At 41.2% G+C, this 12,176-nt stretch overlaps 1 protein-coding gene across 10 annotated transcripts in view; it reads right to left on the reverse strand.

Annotated features, from left to right (window-relative positions):
• Positions 1–12,176, reverse strand: part of AK8 (adenylate kinase 8) — a 103,447-nt gene that overhangs the window by 5,101 nt on the left and 86,170 nt on the right. The window contains exon 14 of one of the 10 annotated variants that reach the window (XR_006574167.1): positions 7,568–7,657. The exons of 8 other annotated variants lie outside the window; for them this stretch is intronic. The gene's annotated coding sequence lies outside the window, so the exon portion shown is untranslated. Of the gene's footprint in view, positions 1–7,567; positions 7,658–12,176 lie in introns of those variants that run through there. One more of the 10 variants, XR_006574166.1, reaches the window with a different exon arrangement.

Below are 12,176 nucleotides of genomic sequence, written 5' to 3' on the forward strand. Positions count from 1 at the left end.
TATAAACTCCTTAGGCTGGGGACTGTTTGATGTGTGTCCTATACAAAACCAAGCATATTGCCCGTGTATAACAAATAATATAGAGCAGATTCATACTTGATTTCCACAGGCTGAGCATATATCAGCCAGGGGGTTCCACATTTCATTTGCCATCCAATAGTCAGTGCTACCTCTGGACTTTCTCAGAATCCACTCACTAAACCCAATTCACAGTTCAAGTCATATTAATATTCTGCAAGAGCCAGATGGAAGATCATTCCAATGACTAGCCTTTCAGTGGAATCTCAAGGACAGAGAAATAGCTCAGCTTGTAACAGCGTCTCCAATTGCAGGATGGAGTTTGCTCCCTTATTCTACAATTTTTCTTCTTCTGTAAAAACCCCCAGCAACATTGTATGACTGCCAGTGCTTGTGCCAGTGGACATCTTAAGTAGAGCCCAGTTTGTCTTTTTCTCCTTTGTCTTCATCGCAGTATGGCTACTTCCAACCACAGTGTCCCAGCATTCAAGTCCCTCTACATCCCACTCCTGCTACTCCAACCCCACAGACATCCTTCTGTAGCAGTGTATGGAATCAGATTTGGTATCCATCATATACTAATTATCACTGTTTGGTGCCAGCATAGAATTGTCCTTTCTCTCAAACTTGACCCGGAGGGACCACTGCTATGAGGAGTTTGGTTGCCACGGTGCATTCAACACTTGGTTCCTCTGTTGAGACTGCCAACATGGCAGACAATGAGGGCTTGATTTTCAGAGGGTGAGCACCTGCAGCTCCCATTACCTATAACTGGAGATACAGTTGCTCAGCACTTGTAAAAATCGGACCCTAGATCCAGATCCACAAAGGTACTTAGGCACCTAAACCCCAGACTTTGGCACCTAAGTCCCCCTTTTAGGCACCACCATGATCCACAAAACCTGTGTTTGGTGGTCACCTAAACTCACTTGACATCTACATTATCTCTGTCAAAGTTCCCTAGGCACCTAAGTTTCTGTCTCTGGGCACGTGCAGTGCTGCCTCACTCTGGACATCCTGACATCCATCTTCTGCCTAAGTCCTGATGTGATCCATGAACCATGAGAAAATAGGTGGAGGAGCAGCTATCTCACCTCTGGGGCCCAATCTGGTAGGCCTGCTCCTAATACCACCCCCCCTGAGCTACACTGTAGTATCAACTGAAAGAAACAAATAGAGTTGCCCTGGCCATACAATTATCTTCCTAAATCAGTGAACCTCAATGTAATGTTTTTATTAATTTTATATTCAAGCTCAAACTCTTAAGCAGAAAATTCTCACAAATACGTTTATGAAGAGTAGAGATAAATCACTAGGCTGTGGGACATTCCACAGACTGTGCTGATGTCACATAAAGGGAAATTTTTCATATGGGTCACATTTAATGATTTTTTAAAAGAACAAAAAAAATTCCTTCCAAACTTGTGGAACTAAACTTAAAATAAAATAAAATAAAAATAAATAAATAAAAAAGATTGTGGGCTTTCAAATGTGGATTTATTAACAATACAATAACTTCTTCTGCCTTCAAGGGCAGACTTCCTATTTTCATTTTTGTCTGCCTCACAAAAGATACTGTATGCTTTAGACATTCACCAAAGAAACATTTTACACTGACTGGGTGGGATCAGACCAGATGAAAGGCTGAGCTTTACCTTGGCATGCATATAACAGATTACTAGAATCCTTTGTAGGACTTATAGTTATGAAAATCATTTCTCTCTTCAAATGTTTACAGATAATGACTTCTATTCACGTTCTGGTAACAAAATAACAGGCTGGAATAAAACATTCAAGATCTCCAAGATTCTAAAGACAGGAAAAGAATCACAGTTCCAACATTCTTTTATCCCTTACACTCTAACATTTTGTTTTTCTTTGTTTCTGTTGCCCAACAATGGCACAAAAACGTGATTGTCAGAATAGGTAACATCTGATGATATATCTCGAGATGAATATTCTAGTAGAGTGGAACAATGTTTATACAGCCCTGATAATTGATACGGCTCCCTATTATACTCTGAAATAAACAGAACCGTTAAAGGATTATAACCTGGCATATCAAGAAAGCTTGTCGCATTCATAGTTACTAACTCAAAAAATATTATGGTATTTGAAACAGAAGAGCCTAAAAATTGTACTTAAAAAGCTGCTAACAAAATGAACTCTGAAAGCCTTGTCTGAGACTCATCTTTTTTTATACAAGATGCTTATTATCCAGTCTGGTGTCACCATTAAAGAAAAGTGTAGGGGGAAGATGTAGGAGACTACAGACATCTTTTCTAAGATGTGTTTTTTCCCCAAAACAACACATGACGGAATATAACATACAACATCACACAATCAAATCTGATGGCCTTTTCAGAACAGGGGGTTAGGCCTACATGGGGTGTGCAGAAGCTTGCACTGCCCTGTCCAAACAGTACATACTGTACATGTTCTGTGGATAAAGAGTATATCAGTCTCTAGGGCTCATCACTCATGAGCAATATATTCAATGGAAAAATGTAAAAAAGAAAATATATTTAGCTAGTGACTGCAGTTAAAATGCTTCTAACTAGAAAGATTATACCAGTTTGAGAGATATTTCTAATACACATAGGGTCTTCCTGCGCAACCTAATGGGCCTTATTCATGTGATTAAGGGCTGCCCAATCTAGCCCATTAATGGGGAATATGGGAGAGACTTTTAAAATAAATCCACTGTATAATGCACATCTTGGGCACATAATCATTCTCTTTCTGTTCAGGAAAGTGTTTCTGGAAAACACCAACCTCCAGCCCTGCGTCAGTTTCTTCAAGAGGCTATGATTTTGGTTAGGTAATTTAACTAAGCCCACCAATTGTTTGAGTGATATTTTGGTAAGATTTCTGTCTGGAATACTTCACAGATACAACATTGTGTCCTCCTTAGATTTTTAAAAAGCACAGCGTTTGACCCAGCATTCATTGACGTCAATGGAAAGACTCCCAATGGACACTGGATTGGGCCCATTCCTTGGCCCCTTACCCTTGAAGAATGTAATATCTTTTATACATACACTCTCCTTAGGAATCATCATGTCTGTGTGTGTTGCAATGTGTTGTATCTTCTATCCATGGGAAATTTGCACTGTGGTTGGTAGGCAGGAAGGCAAGGAAAAGTAGCTTAATATCGAAGAAGAAGAATACATTATAGTGATGGATTGGCATCCGGTACAGCTTCTATTTCAGAGCTGGCAAGCTGCTAGTTTAACTATGCAACCGTATGTCATTGAGAAATATCAAAGAGTGATGGCATAATAGAAGATTGGATGGCTTGGGGGGAGCAGCACATAGGATCTTTCACTGCTGCATCATTGATTCAAATCTCATCCAGCTCAGTAATGACCAAAAGTTATTAGCATCGATTGCTGCTTGGTGTCCTACATGACTTAAGTTTGTAGGGGCTCAGTTCAGTTCCCAGTGGAAACATATCCCCATCACAAAAATCACCACCACTGGCTGGCAGTCTTGTTGGCAGTCTCAGTGTACAGGCCAAGGATCGAGTGGGTCATGGATACCACACTATTCTCTCTCCCCTAGTGGTGGTCCCTTATGTCAGAGTTCAAGCATGTTGGCAGGCAATATTAGGGAAGTACATATGCCACTGACTGTAGGAAGACTTCAGGCTTCAGTGCTGTCAATCTAGCAGCTTTCCCAAGTAATGAAATAATAAATAAAACAGTTAAAAGGAACAAGGTGAGAGAGATATCAGAACCCTGTCTCTTCCTCACCGTATCTGACATTACTAATCTAATCTCTTAGAGCATTAGGGCACAGCAGCAAGGTTAAGTCCCACAGACTGATAAGATTGATGGTAACCATCATTGCCTGTCAAGGCAAAGGACTTTTTTGTTGCTCCATTCTGGGACATTGAGGGAACCTATTGGTTTTGCAGAGGCTCTGGGGAAGAATGCTGCTTTGGTGACAGACTACTATAGATTGTCTGAGAGGACTCGTACTGTCATCTTTTGCTCTTGCTACTGGTACAGCCTCTTTGCTGTCTGAATCCTTATAAGTCACCATGGTATTTTGACGGCTTCACGGTGACTCATGGAGTAAGACGGAACCTGGCAAGAGCATTGGGGACAGAATTTTCATTCCAAACCAGAGCAACTGTGACAAAGCATTTCTGGAAACATGTGCCATAGCCATGCAGTAGGCAAAGGAAGGTTTCTTTACAGCCGCCATGGCATCCACCTCGCTGTGATCAACACACCTGTTTTGGCCGGTGAACAACCTGGTTAATTCAAGTTATTTGCATCTAGTGACCGTGTTAAATTTTCCTCATCATGAGGAATTTTTGTGCTGTTTTGTGAATAAAACTGCACTGTGCCAAAGCAAACTGTTTCTAGAATGGTAGAATCACGCCTGGTGGAACAACAAACATGTTCTGTACTTGAATTGTGACTGGAGTTACTTACTGATCTGCTGTGGGCACTGTACGCTGTAACTTGTGAGTTAGATCTATGTTTCTCTCGGCTAGTGAAGGCAAATGTAGAAGCAATGGGACCATCGTTGGTATAGACAGTGAATACCTCCTCTTTAGGAGGCAAGATGCCAGCTTTTTTTAAATAAGTGGTTAATCACTTGCTCAAGGAAATATCTCTTGACATGGAAGTTCTCCAATTATTGTTCTGTCTGAAACCTTCCCTTTTTGGGAAGATTATTGAGAAGATCGTTTTGGAACATCTCCAGCAGCCTCTAGAGTCCTCAGATCTTCTTGCCCCCAGTCACTTTGGTTTTAGGCTAGGCATATGTTAGGGGCTCATTGGTTGTGCTGATGGATCTTCTCTTGGTGACTGACAAAAATGAGGTCACCATGTCAAATTTGTCTTAACTGCCAACTACTGTAGGTGTTTCCAGAGCCCTAGGCATAGCTGGCAGGGTGAACCGAAGTAGGCCTGGCCTTAGCAGAATAGTAACACACCATGTATTAGCTAACCAAGTAAACACATTCCTGACCTGAAAGGCTGGAACAAGAACACCCAGAGTTCTCAAGTAACTACGTAAACAAATTCCCAAAAGAGGGTACAGGAACACACTGGCCCCTCGTAAGATAAGGATGGAATGACAGGATAATGGTTGAGAACTTTTTTTCAAATTAGCAGGTACAAAGTACAGGATAATAATGAAAAACATGGAATGTGTAACTTGTTTGTATCAATGTATAAAAGGAGAGTCGAAGGAGAGGCATCTTTGTATTGGCCCACAGAACAGCATAATGTTATGTTGATTGAGCCTCTGCCTTGTCACAGGCATACATGTGTTTAGTGTACCCATAACCAATGAGCCAGGGCACTAATACCACGCTTTGTCGACAATAAACCTGGCCGAGTGCCTTCTCCACCAAACCAAGCCTTTGTTTTTTCTTTATGAGTAACACTGAGGGATGATGAATCAACATGCTGCACTCTCTGCTAGTGCAGCTAACATCAGCGCTCCAACAACAGCAGCTCTAGCAGCCTTAACAACACTGCAGCACTAGCGACACTCCACAGCACTAACAACTCCTCCCATCAATACTACTGAGCACGACGTGCTACTGACTTGTCTATGAACCCTCGCAAAGGAAGATAGTCTGAGTTGCTCCACTCCTTTATATCTGAGGAAACAGAGGTTTGTATTGTGTAGTTGTCCATCTGCCCTGAGGATGCCATCAAGTTGAGTTTTGCAGGTTTCTATGCTGTTGGCCCCTCTGCACCACATGCATATGGAATCAGTAAGAGGGTTAGTGCATAACCACAGAGTACACTGTCTTCAGGATGATGACGACACTCAGCTTTATATTACCATCTCTTCCAGTTTGCCTGGTGTGATTTAAGAACTTGTCCCATGTCTAGAAGAAAGTGGGGCACAGATGAGGGTTAACTGTCTGAGGCTCAAGCCAGATAAGAACTAGTGAAATTTATGTAAACTAGGTAAAGCCAGTTGTTTGGCTATACTCAGGATTCAAAATTAAAAATATCCAAGAGACCAAATAGCCAAGCTTAGACTGTTTATTAGTCAAAGACAACGCAGGAGAACATGAAAAGGAGCCATACATACCAGCCCTCTCGGGAAGCAATCTCCCAGCAGTCACCTTAGATGATAGTTCTGATTCAAAAATATGCATTCAAGACTATATATATTTATACTATAGTTGTTTACATGCTAAAAGCACTCTATACATCACCCAGCCTCAACCCACCAGTTTCTATCAGTTCCGTATCTTGTTTTTCTATACTGTCCTGCACCTTCCTTATCTTTGTTTTGAATATCACATTCCAGGTGTCAGTGGGCTATGGAGATACCTCCAAAATATACAAGGACATGCTATTCATAAATTTTGTTTCTGATGGGTTTTGTATTTGTCTATGCCAAGGACAGAGTTCAACAGTGCAAAGCGTTATAGAATACACGATATAGGATACATGAGTGAACAGCATTCTGGGAAAAACATAATAAAATTCAGTTATATGATTTAACATAACTACCCAACATTCAGATAGAATAGAATATGTACAATATTAATGTTGTGCATGTAACTCATATTAATGTGGTGTGCCATATGCAACATCCCACATAGATATTGGCTAACTCCTACAGGCTGGGGAAAGCAACCAAAAGAATTGACAGAGTTGTTACTAGCACCCCCCCCCAATAGGAGATTTCCCCGAAATTTGCTATGAAGCTTTGCACCCTGATGATCTTGTTGGCTCTCCAACTGCGGATGGATCCCTCTCTGGGGATGGATGATCAGGCAGTAGCAGCTACCTAGGAAGTTTTTTTTCACTTGGACTTGAAAAGAAGGTTGCAACCTTTCCCTCTTCCTGGACACAGTCAGGCCTGAATGACTGTGATGTGTTTACACGAAGCTACCTCGTAAGGCCACTTGGAAAGGGCAACTAGTGCAGAATGCAGCTGCCTGCTTGCTAAGCGGTGTTTCCCACAGAGAACACATTACACCTGTCCTCCTAACTAACAATTCATGTTTGGGGGAAGTTTAAAGTGCTGGTTTCAACCTACAGAACACTAAATAGCTTGGGCCTGCCTATCTAGAGACAATCTCTCTTCTTGAGTGATACCATGGTGCATTGCAGTCAACTGAGACTAATAGTCCCCTACTTTAAAATAAGAGGGAGCTGCTGGCAATGTGTTCTCAGTCAGCAGTCTTTGGCTCTGGGATTTAAGTCTAGTTGTTCTACCGGGCTTTCCTGGGACAAAGGGGTTGAGTGGGGTTCTGGAGCTGATGGTTTGGAGAACCCACTATTAGTATTGTGCCATTTTATATATATCATGGGTCTGATTCTGATCTCTGTTACAGTGGTGTAAATGCAGAGTATTTACACTGACTTTAATGGAGTTACTTCAGATTTACCCCAGTGTAATTGAGACCAAATCTATCCCATTTTGTTTAATTACAGTCTGGGAGTGTGTTGATCAGCACATTAAAAACAGATCTAAATAAATAAATAAATAAATAATTGTTCATTATTAAGAAATAAAAAGAAAGATCTCAGCTAGAAAGATCCATGCAGAATGCTACCTTTCTGGGTACCATTTATAGACAGGCTAGGACCAATGACACACGACCGTTGGTGTTCTTGTGAAAACCTTGGTGATGGACCAAGTTCTCCTGCAATGAAGTTGGAAAGCCTAGATTTTAAAAAATTCTTTGCCACTTTTAATGCAGCATTTTAACTTTTAAGTTGAAACAGCAACTTTAAAAATAGCAGGCTATTCGTCTTGTTCTTGTTTTTTTTAAAATCCTATACATCTTCCCTCTTGCACACAGGTAACAGCTGCAATATTCCCATTCTGCACGCTCTGCACTCAACAACAAAAAAGAGGCCCCTGCTGGCCATTTCTTGTTTAAAACTGTGCATAATTGATAGTGGCAAATCTACCCCAGCTGTGTCTAAAACCTCTCCAGGGGCAAGAAAAACACTCTCTATGACTGTCATTAACTACTAAATTAGCAAGCGCTCCTGGCAATTTACAATGCACCACATCAGTCTGTTTTAAGGAGGAGGATGCAAGGATCAAATTCCTGTGTGATCTTAAAGTTATAGCAAACTTTACTATCAGATATTTAAACACCCCGAGTTGAGTCTGAAATGCATCTTCAGGACAGAGAAAAACAAAAATAAAAAAATTACCAACTTTTCCAAGGCAGACAAATAGAGCCTGTCAAAATTAGTGTTGGGAAGTTAGAAAACAAAGACATTAGCAAAATGCTATACATCTTATGGAACGTGCAGATAGACATACAAAGACTAAATTCACTAGCAGCTTACACTGGCTTTAACTGTGGCGGAATTCCCTGGGGACAGGAACTCTGCTGCAGGACGCGGCTCCAGAAGTGTCATGGCCACAATTCCATTAACTGAGATAAGAGGTGGTGCTGGCTAAAAAGTAGGTGAGGCTGGGCTATTGGAGAGTGTGCTGATTCAGCAGCTCTCTGAAGAAGTTCCCACCAGCAAAACTCTGATATGGCACTCACACAAATTTCTGAAGGGCAGAAATGGAAACACCATAGGCCAGCCAAAGTGGTAAAAAAGCCCTGGAGCAATATAGGCTTAGTTGGCACTGGGTGATGTACTTTCTATTTCCCTGCTCCATCTCTGCTGGATTTGGCTAAATTGAACACCCAGTGACCTAATTTTCTAGCTGAAGAAAGTTTCATTGAAATATATACTGGGAAATAACTGTGGGAAGTGCCTACAGCCATACCACCCCATGCTGGGTCACGTCAGGCCTGAGAAGCTACGTAGGGTCTGGCTAAGTAAGTAGTCTGGGATGGGATGCCATCTTCTGGTTGAGATATAAAAATGAGGTCCTGACCACTTGTGGTCATTAATGGTCAGATGATGCTTGTTTTTCCAAGAGTCAGGGTGCTAGCTCAAGTAGGCTGGCCATATTTCAGTTTTTGCACATTCTGCATCCCTAAATTTCCTCTGAAAGTTCAATTGGATACTTAGGTGCACCCGCTAGGAGGAACAAGAGGGATATGTTCCCCTTCCCTCCCTTTTTTCTGTCTTGCTTAGTTCCCCTTAGTTGAGCTGTACACATTTGCACTACTGAAACACATCCAACCAATCTTTTAATGTGCTTGCACCACTGACTGGACATTGTATTCTTTACTTCCTGTCCTAAGTGTTGCTTCTGCATCCCTGCTCAGTGATAGGTGAAGTATTTATCCCTTACTTGTGTAAGAGGGCTGTTGTGAGGTTTAATTAATTAATGCCTTCAGATCCTTCGATGAAAGATGTGGGGTATTATTATGGGAAGCAATCTTAGCCTCTAGGCTTTAACCATAAGGGAAGAATACATTGTATAACATCTAAGACACAGGTTAATCAACGAAAGTGAAGCTATCAATAATAATTCATTTGATGTCAAGCTATTTCCAGACACTAGATTCTTCTTTTTCAACAGCTATGTTTCTGTCAAATAGCTACAAAAGGAAGCTAAGTGGGTCACTATTCCAAGTACCTGGCCTCTGGCCAGGAGAGCAAGATGAACAACTTCCTCTCTGGCTGCAGTCATGCTGCTCTATATATGAATCAGTAGGGCAGAGCCATGACAGAGTCAGATGGTTCTCCCTCCCCTAGACCAAGAGCATCACTTCTAAGCTGTGCTCACTCTCCAGCGGCCCAGGGAGTCCAAATGTCCCGGTCCCACCCACATCACAGCACACCACTCTGCTATCTCAGCATCACTGATAGTGGGTACCAAGACCATCTTTTCATACAGAGAACAAATATAGCTTTCCTAGGTAATTACCATCAGTGCTGATTTATTTTACAAAAGCAGTGAGTTGGATCTTCAGCAGGTATAAATCGGTGTATCTCCACTCAGCAGAGCTGCATCAATTTACACCAGCTGAGGTTCTGGTCCCATTTATTGTATCCGGGAAAGCTACTCAATTCAAAAGTGGTCTGAAGAATGATCTGTTGTGTAAATGTTCCATACGCACATTGAAAAGCACTCTCAAATATACAGAAAATGTTTCCATTCTGGGGTCTTCAATACATTTTTAAAGCTTCTTTTGAGAAGTCAGTTTTAACCCTTTCTACACTTAATAGGCAGGGGGTTTGGATGCATTAGTAGCTCCATCCAAAACTGCTTTACATTTTCCCCTCATTTTTATTCTTTGCCTCCTTCTTACTCTCAGCTATTATTCTAGCATCTTTGCATTCCCTCTGGAGCTCATTCCTGTGGTGCTTTATGAATCACAGAGTAAGATGGCAGCAGGGCTGCTTCAGAGTAATGTGTAGCTGGCACAGTTTCCCCTACCTGTAAGGTTAATAAAATCCCCTCTCAGATATTCTAAAGCCTCTGCTTCCTCAAGGCCTGAGGTCAGGAATCTGAATCCATTCCCAAAAATGCAATCTTAACGTTTCCTTAGAAGCTTACTGTGCTCCCCTCCAAGAATTAGATTCTGCAGAGCAAATTTTGAGCAGTGCAAGAATTCCAGGGTTAAGGACTAACAAACTCATATCACAATTGATGTCCTGGTTACTTGTCTGCCCCCTTTTTCACTAGCACCACCTGTGCTTAACAAAGAAAAGCTATATTCCCTCCCCCTTTTAAACAATCAGATTTACCAGAAATAATGTTTTATCCTTGTTGCTGCTATGCAATATTACATTGAATGATTTTTGGGGGGTGGGGGGAGCATTAAACATTAACTTTTGTTATTGGTAGAGTATTTAGTTATTAAATAAATACAAAAGAATTGACACCAAAAAGTGCACTGGGAAAAATAAAAGAGTGGATTATCATGTGTCATTTTATATATGTGTCAAAGGAAACTAATTTCATAGTAGGGAATAAAAATTCTCTGTTTAAATACTGTCAGATAAACCCTCAAATCTAATAGGGTTCACTTCTGGGGAAAAGAAAAACTAAATCTGATTAAATATTAATATCAAGTCGTATTAATTAAGAGGGAAAAAGGTCCATCAAGAGAACCCCAATATGTTTACTGTGTCCCCAGGAAGCTGGAAAATTTCACAATCAAGTGTGTAAATGTTCTAAAAAAGGGTCCTGAATATTTTATGAATATTTGTCATAAAACAGAAATAATAACCACTGTGCAGAGCTATTAGAATTAATATTTATGCTTCCCGCCATGAAATATTCATGGGGACAGAGAAAGGGGGGCCCGTAAGACAAGAATTAATTTACATTGGGCTCGGTTTACCCGCTGGCTTGATGTTTAAAGACGGGTTGACAAGCCTCCATATGAATCCGTCAGTCACTTTCAGCAGTGGGTGGGGTGAAGGGATGGGAAGGAGGGGGAAGAAATGGGTCCAAGCTGCTGACAGCTCACAGATTGAGTTTCTGACAGCCCTTAAAAAACCTAAACGGCCCCCCACCTTTTTTTCCTTCTTCCATTGCCCAAGGCGCTCTGTACTGCCACCGTTCATCCAATCTCCCCTTCCATCTGCTGAAATTAACGAATTAATGAGCGCTATACACTTTACAGTGGGCCCCAGGAATGTTTACTGGTGATTAAATTATAATGCGGCAGAGCTGTATAATTCATGAACCAATTAAAGGAAGTGTTAGTTGATTTGATGGGATGAGGACGTACAAAAAGCATTTAACTAATAGGGAACCGTGGGCTGCCGGTCGCCTTGGCTTTCTGGGATTACGCGGCTAATTGCCCTGCTTTATAGGGCTGTCACAGATAGCCATGCATATTTCATTGTTCTCAAATACTTCAATTGTTTGCTTTCGTGTCGCTGCTGTAATATGTAGAAGCCCAGCCAAACTTCAGTGTAGTTAAAGCACTACTCCGCAAAAGCAGGCTGATTGGGGATGGAGGGGGTGGGAGGGATGAGAAAGGGCAGAAGGAGGCGGCTGGCTGACAAAGGAGTAATTTAAAGCCTTAGAGTTAAATGTCACTCAGCAATTACATGATTAAAAGGCGAAACATAGGATAGTCTTTTGTTTTACAACTTTTTGGACACTAATTTTCTATGCTGACTTCACCGCAGACAAAATATTAGGAAACTAAACACTTGAGTCCTTTTTATTTATTGGGGGGGCGAGGGAGGGTTTGATTTAAACAAATAAATAAATAAATAAAGGTCCAGCAGGAAAGAGCTGAATTGCTATGGTTATCACAGATAATATATATCATG

Source organism: Mauremys mutica, chromosome 18, assembly GCF_020497125.1.
Source record: "Mauremys mutica isolate MM-2020 ecotype Southern chromosome 18, ASM2049712v1, whole genome shotgun sequence".
NCBI lineage: Eukaryota > Metazoa > Chordata > Testudines > Geoemydidae > Mauremys > Mauremys mutica.